This window comes from Delphinus delphis, chromosome 12 (assembly GCF_949987515.2).
Source record: "Delphinus delphis chromosome 12, mDelDel1.2, whole genome shotgun sequence".
Lineage (NCBI taxonomy): Eukaryota > Metazoa > Chordata > Mammalia > Artiodactyla > Delphinidae > Delphinus > Delphinus delphis.
Genome location: NC_082694.2, coordinates 22,062,280 through 22,077,499, shown reverse-complemented (window position 1 = coordinate 22,077,499; position 15,220 = coordinate 22,062,280). Strand labels below are relative to the sequence as shown.

The 15,220-nt window shown below is 39.1% G+C and overlaps 1 pseudogene; it reads left to right on the top strand.

Annotated features, from left to right (window-relative positions):
* Nucleotides 1–7,373: 7,373 nt before the first annotated feature.
* Nucleotides 7,374–9,876, top strand: LOC132435628 (lithostathine-like; annotated as a pseudogene).
* The last annotated feature ends 5,344 nt before the right edge of the window (nt 9,877–15,220 follow it).

Below are 15,220 nucleotides of genomic sequence, written 5' to 3'. Positions count from 1 at the left end.
TTCTCACCACATAATGAAAGTACTGTCCTCCTGAATTTGTGTTAGGAGTCTTCTGCTCCTGGATGAAACACATTGCCTTCCCTTGACACTCCTCAGTTGTCTGGGATCAATCCCAGATTTGAGTCATGCCATTCTTTTTCTACCTACAACTTAGTTTGGGGTGCCTGGTTATTTTACCTTACTTACTTCATCTCTATCTAATGCTCAGGCTGGTGTCACCATTTTGCTTCTGACCTATCTCTTGGCCCTCCCTTCAATTACAGTGCAATCTTACTCACGTCTCCATTCTCCCCTAAGCAGCTAAGGTAGATCTATGAAACACAGAAAGAAGAGGAAGGAGGAAGTATGAAAAAGGAGAGCCTTGGATGTTATGCACTGTGCTTAGAGTAGAATTTTCTGTAAAATGCCTTTCCTCCCTATTCTTCCCACTTCACGCCATGAAATGTGAGGCTAAGGAGCAAAACTTTCCTTTAGTCTGAGTTCTTAACTCCAGCTAATCCACAAGATCAGATATCTTGAGGGATTTCAGATTATCTGAACTGTTTTCTTCCTGCTCTTAATCCTTCTATTTTCTTTTCCTTTAGTAAACTAATCTCTAAAATTGACCTTCAGAGCACTTTCTTCCATAGAACTTATTTATGCATTGAGCTGTAGTCCATATTGCTCTTGATTTAGCCCAGATCCCAGTGTCTTGATGTATATAATCAGTCTCCTTACTGGACTCAAATTAACTCCTAGAACAAGGAGGGATTAGAAACAGACAGCACCTATCAAGCTCTACTAATTTTTGAAATACTTTCTGAAAGAATGTGTCATTTTAGTAATCAGAGTCTTCCCTGGTAATTTTTTATATATATGTCAGTTGCCATGTTAAGTTCTTTAGGCAAAGTTCTTTAGCTTTCTTCTAAAACTACAAGGTGGTTGAGCTCACAGAATTTAACAAATTATTACACCTTGAATAAAATTATTTAGTTGAAAATACTATGTGGCAATTATTTAAGTATATTCTATTTATACAAATATGCAAGGAGAGCCCAGAAGATGCGCATTTGGAAATAAGTTGTTTGTAACAGTCAATACTAAATAATAGAGTGAAAATGATCTGCAATGGCTCCATTTCCAGACTGGTTTCATGATAGTGTAATTTTCCCAAAGCTTGCTCAAAAATTATTCCTCTGGTGCAATAAGCTAAGAAGATGGCCATCCTAAAGAGTAACTAAGGTTTTAATATGAGAACAATAAATATTTTTCAGTGGGTCTCTTGACCCACATTCATGGTATTTACAGCATTCCAGCCAACAAAAGGAGAATTATAGAATGTACCTCAGAGTCCGCTTCATCCAAAATCCTCATTGGAAAATTGAGTAACACAGATCCAAGAAGGGGAGGATTAAATTACTTCCTCAAATTAACATATTAAATGAAAGAAATAAAATTAAAATCCAAGTCTTCTAAACCTGTAAGGCATTATGAAATTAAATGCAGCTGCTATAATTATCAAAATCATTATGAATAAATCTATTAATCTATACAATAAACATCACTGAGTGCTTAAAGTCCTAGATGCTGGGAATACAAACACACGCTTGACCGATAGAGTATGGTGTACATGGCATAATGTCATTTCTCAACCTATTCTAAGACAACTGGTCACTTCTTCTTTGCCCTTTAAGAGCCCTGATCAACTATGAAAGTCCTGCTATCCTGACACCTTCATGCTATAAGAAGTCCAAGCCACATAGAAAGGCCCTGTGTTGACACACTAATTAACAGACCCAACTGAGCTCTCAGCCAATAATAGTCAGAGTCAAGTACACCCCTGTGTATGGTCATCTTTGAGGTTCAGTCCTCCATTTGATCCTTCATATGACTCCAGCTCCAGCCATTATCTACATGAGAGCTCCCCAGGAAGAGCCATATAAGTATGCCTAGTTAACTCTCAAAACCATGAGAAATAATAATAAATTGTTTATTTAAGCCACTAAATAGGGATAGTTTGCTGTGCATAAATAGCTAATCACAAAAATATATAATGAAGAAACTTTTGAAAGATTTTAAACAGGAGAGGAATGATATATTCAGTTTATAACTGAACATTTTGAATAGGTAGGGCCGTAAGCATCAGATTCTGTAACTAGCAGGAGATAAACATCCTGTCTCCTACTCTCACACACATCCAAGTTTATTTGAAGTTTGAGGGATGCTGGATGGAATTGAGTGAAATTTCTTCTCCCATGTAAAAATGGTATATATTACATACGTTCAGAAGGATCTCCTAGAGGAGGAAAAAAAGAAATAAAGGACCAGCCCTCTTACATAGGACTTCTGACTTCTGACTGATAAAGTATCAGGTTCCAATTCTGGTAACAAGCTATTATGATAAGACCTAATGATCCCTGCCTCCTGGTATTTACATGCTCATATAAGTCCATACCATATTGGACTGAACTGACACGTGTAACTAATAAGATATTACAGAAATGACCACGTGCAACATCTAAAGCTATGTTTTAAATGACATTGCAGCTCTTGCCTTGCTTTCTCTTGGATCACTTGTGCTGGAGGAAGCTAATCACCACATTGTAAAAACACTCCAGAAGTCCTATGGAAAGGTCCACGTGCTGAGGAACTGAAGCCTTCTACCAACAGCCAGCACAAATTTAGCATGTTAATGAGTCATCTTGGAAGTGGATGTTCCATCTCCAGTCAAGCCTTCAGATGACTATAACCTGACAACTATCTTGATGAAACCTTTGTCTGAAGTTCAACAATTGTTTTAGATTGATTTCTGTGGGCTAACTCTAGTAATTTAAAGACAATTTAAAATTATTTCTGGTTTTCTTACATTACTTAATTCAATTTTCTTTAACTTTTAGTACCATATTTTATATAGAGAGGACAATAAAAGTATTATGTATATGATTAAAAGAACATTTTTTTAAAATTCAAGTAACCACCACCATACTTAACAAGTATATAACTGCTAATATATTTGAAGCTTCCTGTGTCCTCATTCCAACAATTTCCTTCTCCCTTCATTCAGAGGTAACAATTCAGAATTTTGAGTTTATAATTCCCCTCCTCTTAATATAATTTATTATGTATAAGTATGCCTAAATGATATAGAAGCCTTTTCAAATTTTGTTTTTGACCTTTTAAACAATGAAATTACGCAGTTTATAATCTTCTGTATTTTGATAAATTTTCCTCAACATTATGTCTTTGAGGTTAAGCCATAACAATGCTTGTAACTGTGGTTCACTCAGTTTCACTCAGATACATTGCTTGTTTAAACCACAAAATGTTTATCCAGTTTCCTGTTAATGGACATTTGGTTTGTTTTTGGCTTTTTTGCCATTATAAATAGTGATGCTATTAACATCCTGTGTATACATACTACTTGGCATTTATATGCAAACTGTATATTCCTAGGAGTGGAATGATTGAGTATGAGGCTGTAAGAAAATGCCAGTTTTCCCAAAGGGCTCTATCAATTTACACTACTGCCAGCAGCAATATGGACAACTCATTGCTCCAAATCCTCACCAAAATTTTGGAAAGTCAAAATTTCTTTTTTGTCATTCTGATAGGTGTGAAATTATATTTCATTTTGATTTTAATTTTATTGATTGCTAATAAGGTTGACATATTGTCATATATGTATTTATCACTGTGCTTCTTCTTTTTTCTTTTTTTTTTTTTTTTTTTGTGGTACGCGGGTCTCTCATTGTTGTGGCTTCTCCCATTGCATAGCACAGGCTCCGGACGTGCAGGCACAGCAGCCATGGCTCACAGGCCTAGCCGCTCCGCGGCATGTGGGATCTTCCCGGTCTGGGGCATGAACCCACGTCCCCTGAATCGGCAGGCGGACTCTCAACCACTGCACCACCAGGAAAGCCCTGTGCTTCTTCTTTACTGAAATGCATGCTCATGCTTTTTCACTCTTCTTTTCTAATGAATGTATTGTTCAATTTCTTGTTGAATTTACTGTTATAAACATATTCTAGAAATCAATTCTTTGTCAGATATATATGTACATAAAGTATTTTCTCTCATTTTTCCCTTCACATTTACTTTGTTATTTTATTTTTATGTTTGTTTTAAAGTGGTCATATTTAGTAATATTTTTACTAAAATATTCTTACCTTCATTTATTACATACATTGGTAAACTTCTTTGGCTTAGTATTTTGTTCAGGAATTTTGCAGCTATATTCTTGAGTCAGACTGGTCTTAAATTTTTTTCTCAACAATTGTTGAACCTCAGTTTTTCTTTTTTCCAGAAATTTTCCTCAATATTTTATGAAAAAAATAATCAAAGAAACCCAAAATGAATAGTATGATGATCCTCTAGGTATCTATCACCAAACAATGACAATTATCCCACATGACCTTTCATTTCATCTATATTCCTTTTCTTACCCTTACTACACTGGATTACTTTGAAGCAAATCCTGAACAACACATTTCAACTGTAAGTATTCTATCATCTATCTGTAAATGACAATATCACTTTAAATATAAGTACAATATTATAATTGCACCAAAAAATAATAGAACCCCTTAATATTTTCAAATGTTCACACCTAGTCAAGTGTCTCAAAATTATTTTCTCATCTGATTTGTTCAAATCATGATCTAAACATGAGACATACCTTGTATTTGATTAATACATCTCTCAAATGTTAAGAATTTCATATTGCTTTACTTCCTTAAATTCATTTGCTAAGGAAATGGAGTCATTTATCCTGTAGAGTTTACCCCACCTTCTAGACTTTGCTGATTGTATCCCTGTTTTGTAACAAAAAGTTTGTCTCTATCCCCAATATATCCTGGAAATTGGTATCTCGTTGTTAATCAGAGGTTATCAAACCATTTTGACCTCAGGACACTTTACACTCTTAAAAAGTATTGAGGACACCAAAGAATTTTTATTCATGAGAATTGTTGATATTTATAATAAATATTGATATTTATAATACTATATGTTAAACAAGGATTTTAAAATATTTAGTTATTATCTCATTTTGATCATTTTTTTAATGTCAGCAAAATGCCCATATGTGATTAACAAGTTTATCTCTCAGTCCATCTTTCAAGAAAGAATTTTCTTCCATGAAAATGGTGGATTACAAAGGCTTTTTTCCCAAGACAACCATTATACTTTAGTACACAGGCTTTCCACTTAGTCATACAGAATTTTGAAGAAATGTATTCAAGTGTTAAAATTGGGAGTTTGGGATTGACATGTGCACACTGCTATATTTAAAATTGATAACCAGGCTTCCCTGGTGGTGCAGTGGTTAAGAATCTGCCTGCCAAGGCAGCAGACACAGGTTTGAGCCCTGGTCTGGGAAGACCCCACATGCTACAAAGCAACTAAGCCCGTGCACCACAACTACTGAGCCTATGCTCTAGAGCCTGTGAACCACAACTACTGAGCCCATGTGCCACAACTACTGAAGCCTGCACACCTATAGCCCATGCTCTGCAGCAAGAGAAGCCACCACAATGAGAAGCCTGCACACCTCAGCGAAGAGTAGTCCCCGCTTGCCTCAACTAGAGAAAGCCTGCACGCAGCAACAAAGACCCAACACAGCCAAAAATAAATAAATAAAATAAATAAAAATGTATTAAATAAATAAATAAAATAAAATAAAATTGATAACCAACAAGGACCTACTGTATGGCACAGGGAACTCTGCTCAATATTCTGCAATAACCTAAATGTGTAAAGAATTTGAAAAAAAATAGATACATGTGTATATACAAATGAATCACTTTGCTGTACACCTGAAACTAACACAACATTGTTACTCAACTATATTCCAATACAAAATAAAAATTAAAAATATATTTACTAAAATGAGTTATCTTTACTGCTTCATCAGTGTCATTTTTTTTTTTTTTTTGGAGGTACCATGCAACATGCGGGATCTTAGTTCCCTGACCAGAGATTGAACCCATGACCCCTGGAGCAGAAGCGTGTAGTCTTAACCACTGGATGGCCAGGGAAGTCCCAAAGGACATTTTAGAGTGAATGTATTTGTTTGCTTCTTGCAAGTGCATGGGAGTGAAGAACACAGGTTGACACCCCTACCTTGGTGAATGCTGAGGACCCCGAAATTTACCCACAGTTGCCTGTGCCCCATCAGTGCAAATGTCAACACAGTGAAGAAGGCAAATGATATTTTAGTAAAGTTATGAAAATTGAAATATTACAGTCCCCTTGAAATGGTCTTGAAGACCCCCAGGGATCTGCACATCATGGTCTGAGAATGCCACTCTGAGGTATCAAATTTCCGGCTCGGAATTGAAGTGAACTGAGGAATTATTTCTCAGTCTTCTCACACAGAGTTGGCCAGAAGGAAAATCTACCTGATCCTGGTTTGTCTATTGCCTTAGAACACTCCATGCTTCCTTTACACCTTGTTCCAATAAGGAGAAAGCAATGCTGAAACATTGCTCTTTCCCATTGCTTCAATTCTTTTGTTTCCCTCAACTAATATCTTGCCCTCAGCAATATTTTCCAATGTTATACTCGCCCAACTTTTACTTATTACTCGTTGGGTTTTCTTTAATCTTAAAAGACAGGGATTGATGAAACTCATATATATGCCAGCAAGAGTCAGTTCTTGACAGATTTTCCAAAAATACACTTCTAGTACTTCTTTAACTATCCAATGTCACATATTTTCTAAACCATGAAACAGAATTCGAGCCACCAGGCTGTCTTCATTTCTATAAGTTTTTCACACCAGTTACCTGGACAAGGATGGCAAAAGCGTAAACTTCACCTGTTCCTGAGAAAGTATTGGTCTGCTCAAGAAAAAGGAGTAACAGCTGTGGCAATTCCCAGGATTTGATGGGAAGGATCTCCTCCCTGTGGTGGAAATTTCCTTGAATCAATGCCAGACACTTCCGCATAACCCCTTTCATGTCTCCAGTTTCCTGTTATTCATTTCAGCACCCCTCCTTCAAATCCTCTTATAAAAGCCCAGTCTTTTCTGTCCTGACCAACCAGTGCAGATCCCTGCAAGACAGGCAAGTGGGAGTTGAGAGCAGATAAGACCCTTGACAGGGGTTTCACCTCACATATTTCAGGGAAGGTATAGAAGGATCTCTGTCTGCAGAGAACGTAGGAGCTTTGAGACCAGGTAAAGGCAGTCCTGGGAGGTCTCAGGTGTAGTAGGATATACAGCTTTTCCAATTATTTCCAGAAGTATGGAAGCGGATGCATGTTATCAAGATGGACTTATTCCTAGGGAACTAGACAGAGGAAAAGACAAGAGGTACAACAGGGGGTTTCTCATAGTCTCTCTCTGACCACCTTTCCTTTAGTTCTCTGGTTGTCTCCGCACATCACAGACAAAAATGATGCCTTCCATGGGCCTCCCCAGCCTGTCCTGGATGCTGCCCTCCTGCCTGTTGCTCCTGTCTCAAGTCCAAGGTGAGACTTCTCTGCCTCTGTCACTGGGTTCCCAGTGTTTGCTCAGGGCCAAGAAGAGGAGGAAAGCTCCTGTGTGCCTCCCATGGTAATGGTACATCCCCACACAACAACACTGCCTGCAATTCCTGCATCATCATCCTTCCTTCTGGGTGACTAGTGGTGGGAGTCTCCCCAGTGGTCCAGTACCAGTGGGATGAGATGATTTCCATTTTCTCAGCAGAGTCTAATTTATGTGGGTGATTAAGGAGGGAAAGTATAGAGTGTTTTTAATGAGATGAATAGAAGGAGAAAGATTGAAGGATCCAGTAGAAGAGTAGTCAGCCCAGAAGAGGAGAAAAGTTGTTCTTTTGAATAAGGCAGATGAATAAAAAGAAAACAGACCATCTCCCAATTACTAGGTCTAGTTCATGATAAAAAAAAAAAAAAAAAAAATCCTGGGAGTGTTGACAATAGTGACAGGCAGTCAGGAGTGTGATGTCACTTCCCCAAGCACTGGCCTCATAGATATTATTCAAGGTCACCTCCCCATTCCAATATCCTCTCTCCATTTCACCCCATCCTCCTCCTTTATGTTTTCCTCCTCAGGGGAAGATTCCCAGACGGAACTGCCCTCTGCATGGATCAGCTGTCCGAGAGGCTCCATGGCCTATGCGTCCTACTGCTATGCCTTGTTTATAACACCCAATCCTGGATGGATACAGACATGAGTGCTGGAATTTGCAGTTCGGGCTGATAAGGAGAAGCAAATGAGAGACAGGTTTTGGGGCTGGGAGTCTCCATTCTCTATCTTGAGGGTGAGAATGAGCACCTCAGTTTTTGCAAACACAACCCCTTCTCACCTGCCTTAGCCCTGCCCTTCCCTCAGTGAGGATTTCAATCTCCTTCTCAGTCTCTCCCTTCTCCACACAGATGGCTTGCCAGAAGAGACCCTCAGGACACCTTGTGTCTGTGCTCAGTGGGGCTGAGGGATCCTTCATTTCCTCCCTTCTCAAGGACAATTTGAAACTCCTCTCAGACGTCTGGATTGGGCTCCATGACCCCACAGAGGTACACTTACATGCTCTTTAATCTGTTACCTCCCAAGATGCTATGGCTACCAGGCCCCTCCCTGTCCCCTGCCCCTGCCAAGAAAATATCCTAGAGATCCCTGGAGCTCAGGGGATAATTGGAGAAAATGGAGAACCTTGAGGCCAGCTGAAGAGCTGAGTTCTGTGCAGGTCCCTAGCCTCCAGCTAAAATTAATCTGCCTCTTGTCAAACTTTTACACAATTCACACATCATGCCTTGTAATTCAGTTCTCTGAGCTTCCCTGAGTCTGCACATGCTGTGCTTAGCAAGTGGTAAATGAAGATTTAGCATTGACACATTTTTCCCTTTTATAAAACACATTGTCTTGGAGGTTCTGAGGGTAATCACAAATGCACCACCAAGTGCAGTTCACAGTGCACAGTGACACAGTACCCGTAGTGATTCCATTGGTATTTGTGATCATTTGCTTTGGAATTTGCCAATAGGAGCAAAGAGTTTGGGAGAGTTTCCCAGAGGAGAGCTATGGGGCATCACCTGGAAGAGCAGAGCAAATTCCATGATGCTGGGGAGGGGGTCAGTCCTTCCAGCTGACGGAATCAGGCCAGGAGAACTCTAAAGGCCTTTTCACCTCACCTGACTCCATCCTCTGCTCTATGGGGCTCTGAGCCCAGTGCCGGTGGATGGGAGTGGAGTAGCACTGATGTGCTCAATTACGTTGCCTGGGAGAGAAATCCAGCCACCATCTCAAACCCTGGCTACTGTTAGAGACTGTCAAGAAACACAGGTAAGAAACAGGGGGAAGGGTAAGCTGTGACAAAGTGAGAGAGTGGGATGGACATATAAACACTACCAAACGTAAAATAGATAGCTAGTGGGAAGCAGCTGCATAGCACAGGGAGATCAGCTCGGTGCTTTGTGACCACCTGGAGGGGTGGGATTGGGAGGGAGATGCAAGAAGGAAGAGATATGGGAACATATGTATATGTATAACTGATTCACTTTGTTATAAAGCAGAAACTAGCACACCATTGTAAAGCAATTTTACTCCAATAAAGATGTTAAAAAAGAAACAGAAGAGATCACTTCTGCTCAGGCTTTTTCATCCCCTCATTCCCCATTTCTGGGCCTGGTCTTCAGAGAGTCCTCCTGGGCTGGAACTATAATATTGGCTTGTCTGTTCCCATCCCCTCTCTTCTCTCCTTTCTTTCTGTCTCTTTCCCCTGGAGTGGGACCCTTGTGAAGATAACAGAGGGCCTTTGAGTCCTAGACCAGAATCTGGGATGCATCTCCATTGGGTTCTCAAGCTCCACCAGCCCCATTCACTTGAGCTCTTCTGTCTCTCCAGGGTATCTGAAGTAGAGAGATTATAACTGTTATGTGAACTTACCCTATGTCTGAAAGTTCATGGATGAGGTCAGATGGGAAGCCAGCAGCTTGAGTCTGGTGTTCAACTCATCGTGGACTTGGAACCAAGTGTGAAGACCCATCCCAAAGTGGGATATGCTCCCCATACCCCCAACCTGACCACCTTATTCTGACCTTCCCTTCTCCCCACCCTAATTTCAGGCTCTTTTGTGTGTTCTATAACCTGGTTTTTCAAGGTTCATAATAAAAATGTTAGTCTTCCACTGACTGTCTTCTCTGCTTCATTTCCATAGAGAAACTCTGAGAAGGAAGAAGTTGGTGGGCAAGGAGAAACTTTGGTCAATCTCTGCCCAATTTCACCCATGTCTTTGGGGAAATAACTACATATATATATATATATATATATATATATATATATATATATATATATATATATGCTTCTTAGCATATTTGTGTATTGTGTATTTATATTGAGGTACATCAACACTGCTTCTGTAGGATGTGTGTTGTGGAAATATAAAGACCTCTCTCTCCCACACACTCTATTGCCCACACATTCCCCCAAGAAAGGTTTCTGAGGGTATGAGGCAACCAGTCTTAAGGTATGTGATGATGTTTAGAACTGTACTTCCTAAATCATCAGTGTGAAACATAATGAACAGATTTTATTAATATTCATAATATACAACACAAATGAATTAACAGACTACTTAAATGGATAAAACAGATAATCTAAATGAAAACCTGTTTTTCTTGTGATTGGTTTCAACAGACATAAATGTAATCTGTCAAACTGAGTACAGTTTTCTAATATCTGTCAAATTCTGTACTTAACTTACCATGTTCAGCTAGCAGTGGTCCATCTAACCACATGTTGCCTTGTTCCTATAGGGTACTTGTGAGAATGGACCCCAGTAGGTCCTCTGTCCTTGGGCCTTAAAAGCACTCTGACCTCGGTCAGGACTGGAGTTGGTGTGACTTTAAAGTCTAACAAGATTTTTCTTAACACTTTTTGGATGAAAAACTATTGTGTTTTTTGAAGAAATTCTTCTTACCTAACCGAAGGCAAGACCCAGCCTTTTCGTGTATCTGCATATTTCAAGACCACTAATCTGTTTTCCACCTTATCACCACCCCTCCCTTGCCACTAGCTTCCATTGTGGAAAAAATAAATGTTTTGGGCCAGTTCCCTAAAATGGGAAAAATTATCATACAAGACCACTAACAGAATTTTCCATATGGGTCAAGAGCACTATAGCATTGACATGTAAGGGTATTGCTTCTCAAATAAAGAGATTAAATGAATGGTCAGTGTCTTTTATTTCTAATGTTTGTTAAATTTAATTTGTTCTTTCTAGGATAGACAGCCTTGACTAAATACTCCTTCAGCATTTTTGGTGGAAACACTTCTCTATAAGTTTAAATAAATTTATGATTGTACCATGCCAGGGGTCTTTATTTTCTTCCCTGTTTAAAGTAACAACATGGGTTTGAAAAGTTCACAGTGATTGTGCTTGTGCCAGTTTCCATTTTAGTTGAGTTCTCCCTTCAATGGCAGGTGGGCTACTACAGCAGTTGGGACCAGATCCTTTCCTTCCTGCTGGAACCCATTGTGTTAGATAGGATATTTGTAGTTGAAAGTAAGAAAAATCCCAACATAATTTGGCTCAAAAAAGTAAAGGTATTTGCTGGATACATAACTGAAAAATCTAACAGTGAGGAAGCCTTTGAGCTCAGTTTGACCAGGGCTCAAGTGTCATTTCTCTGGGGCTCGCTTGTCTGCATTGTCTTTTATCTGTATCTTTTATCTGTTTACTGCCTTCCTTTGTTACAGCACAAGAGAGTCGCCAGCAGCAACTAGGGCTACTGATTGCTACTCAACATCAGAATAGAGGATTTATACTCTTCCCTAAATTTATAAAATAAAAGAATCCTGAACTTCATTCTTTTTAGACAAACCTGAGCAAATCGCTATAGGCAAGGGTATGTCATGGGCTGGCACTTGAAGCCTCAATTACTGTGCATACTTGAACCATTATTAGAGCAAAGAGGATATACTATCCTAGTTGAATTACATGAGTTGTAAACTGTCCAGGATCTTGGAGTGTGATCACTATCAACAAACCTCAGGAAGGGTTACTCTCAGAAGGATGGAAGGATTGGGTTTTCTTATGGAACACCTGGGAGCTGCCAGGGATTATATCTGCACACATATTCGGAGAACTGGAAGTAAGTAAAACTTGAAGTTGTAATTGGGATTAGGGGATATGAAAAACAGTTAAATCTTTTTTTGCTTAATAATGAGCAATTATCATATTACTACCATCAAAAGAATCAAAATACAAGCATGTCCAGTGAGGGGAGGCATCCTAAATTTGCAGACTCTAAGTTAAGGACAAGTCAGTTTGCTGTTGACACCTGACATCATATAATATCACTATTCCAATTTTTCAGTTCTTTTTGCCAGCTTACATAGTGAATGTTCCTCTGTAGTTTTCTTTTGCCCAGATTATTATGGAAATGTGCCGTGGCTATTTTCAGCCTCTCTTTGAAAGTAACCAGCCCCACTGACACTTAAAGCTTAAATGCCATGAATTTTTAAAACTAGTTTGGTGATGATGTATATTTTCAAAAGGCAATAAGTCATCTGGTGAAGATAAAATCAAAACACTGCCCTCTCCACAGAGCAATGAAAGGATAGAGAATTAAGAGGATGCTTGGAAAAAAATCTGTGATATTATACTTTATTAAATCTTTTCAAACTGTTCTCTCTAAATCAAGTTTAGACTGGATATTGCTGTTCTCCTAAGGATGTGTTAAATATTATGATATTTAGATTACCTGGAACTCCAGCAAGGCCACTTCTGTACCCATATTCTGGGTCTATAAACCAAGTGGCTGCTTAATGATTCCCTATCAATGCAGGAAATTTTGCCAGCCATTTTTCCAGAAAGAAGTACCTTCTGATTTTTCTTAAAATAAGAAAAAAATCACTTAAAACAATCATGAGCATTTAAAATCATTGATTAAAGAAATTATTTATTCCTATCTCTTCTAAAATTAAAATAAAGATAATATAGACATTCAACAAACTGGATAAGTTTAATAAATTGTGGTACAACTATTGAATTGAATATGAGCTATTATAAATTACAGTGAAATGCTTCATTCTGTTAAATTATGAAATGTACATGTGGGAGGTTGAGGCAGTGAAGGACCTCCTTTTCCATTCCCCCACTCACCATACAGCTTGAGTGGTTTTACCAGAGTAGATAAGGACGATTTATTATAGCAGGACCTGAGCAAAGGGTAGAGGTAAAATCAAAGCCTATCAAGTAAGCAGAAAAAAGCCAGGACACTGAGAAGGAACACAGGTGACGTGGGCTCAGAGAGATTCCCAGAATGGGGAGAAGCCCTTCCAGGAACAGGCTGGAACTGTGAAATGTAAGGTATCCTCCCCACAATCAGTCCCACTTTCCTTTAGGCAAAGGTGAAGTTTTATCATTCTCTGAATGCCTCCAGGTGCCCAGTTCCCACGTCCCTGAGAGGCAGAGGGTGTGAGAAAAAATCCTCCAGCAGAGACTGCAAAAAGGAAGCAAAGAAGAAACCCAGAAGGGATGCAAGAGATCAGGCCTCCTGGGAATATTTAGGAAGATATTTGGAAAAAGATTCATGGAAGAGAGATGCAGGGAAGAGTGGACAGACCGTTACCCCTACTGATAGCCCATCTCATCTCCTGATTTTGCCCTTTTCCTCAAATTAAAAAAAAAATGACCAACACTTGCCTACATAGAATCTGATGGTAGCAGATGAGGATGATAAAGAAGGTGATAATTCTTCCAATTGAATCCAATTGCAAATATCCCTGAAAATCTGACTTTAGTCTAAAACTTTTACTTGTGAGCTTATATCTCATTATTTTAAGTGAAAAAAAAAAAAAAAATACATGATACAGTGGGTTTCCACCCCAAACCCCAATCCCCCAACCAATGCTCTAAAACCCATGAACACCTATGTTTAAGTAGCAAGCTGTCATGTTAAAATGGAAAATTCTTGGGCTTCCCTGGTGGCGCAGTGGTTGAGTCTGCCTGCCAGTGCAGAGGACTCGGGTTCGAGCCCTGTTCTGGGAAGATCCCATATGCCGCGGAGCAACTGGGCCCGTGAGCCACAACTACTGAGCCTGCGCGTCTGGAGCCTGTGCTCCGCAACAAGAGAGGCTGCGATAACGAGAGGACCACGCACCGCAATGAAGAGTGGCCCCCGCTTGCCGCAACTGGAGAAAGCCCTTGCACAGAAACGAAGACCCAACACAGCCAAAAGTAAATTAAAATAATAATAAAGAATTATTCTGCCTTCCTCAAAACAAAAAATAAAGGAAAATTCTTTAAAACTTGATTTCCTGATTAGCACACAATGAATGCATTTGTTAAAAACATTGTTTTTATTGTATGAGGTGCATGACCTAGTGATTCCTTTCTCTACACCAGCATCATCTGTGACTTGCACTCTTTTTGAAAAGAGCAAATGATTCTGTACTTGTAATTCTGTACTTGTAATTTTATTAAAGGATTCATATTGAGATTCATATTAAGATTTGGGGATGCAACTATGAAGTTTTCTTATATAAATTTTGGCTGAAAAATATTGCACTGGGGGATATACACATTGTGTGGAGTTTGGATCATTAAAACCCAAGAGTTGTTCTTTTAGGAAAATGTTAACCAGAGACGCTGTCTTCAGGATATGCCTTGCCATATCTTAGGTGCTATTCAGAATGCATCATAAAGATGACAAAAGATTTCTAGTTGTATAGTGCTTTATGTACATTCATTGCTCAATCCCATCCTTTTAAAGATTATGAAATGCTCAGCATCTTACTGCTGATAGCTTCCCAAGGACCCTTCCCCAGACCCTTAAACACATACATATTATCTTTTTCTAAAAGTCATTGACTATCACAAGTGCAAAGAACCCTCTTGTTTCACTGAGGAAGCAAAGAATGTTCAGAGAAGACTTGGGAAACAATTCTATGTGGGGCTCTGATGTTTCTGCACTTCATGCAAGCAGAGGCACTGACTGCCCTTTCTTCTGGTCTGTCTTTGCATGGATGTCTGTGTAGTGAAAAGCCTTTAAAAATAGAGATAGTATCTCTCTCCAAAGCAAAAGGCAGGCTTGCTTATAGTTTTAGAAAATGGATATTGTGTTTCCATCCAGAGTGAAGTAAGTCAGGCATGGTTACTCTCCAGTACAAGAAAGATGTTTCCCTCTGAAGTAAGGAGTAGGCTAGCTTACTACCCCTCATAAAGATTCAGGTTTCCTAAGCTCCTGTAGCATAATTATAGGGGATATTCTGTTCCTGTAGCATAACACACTACAT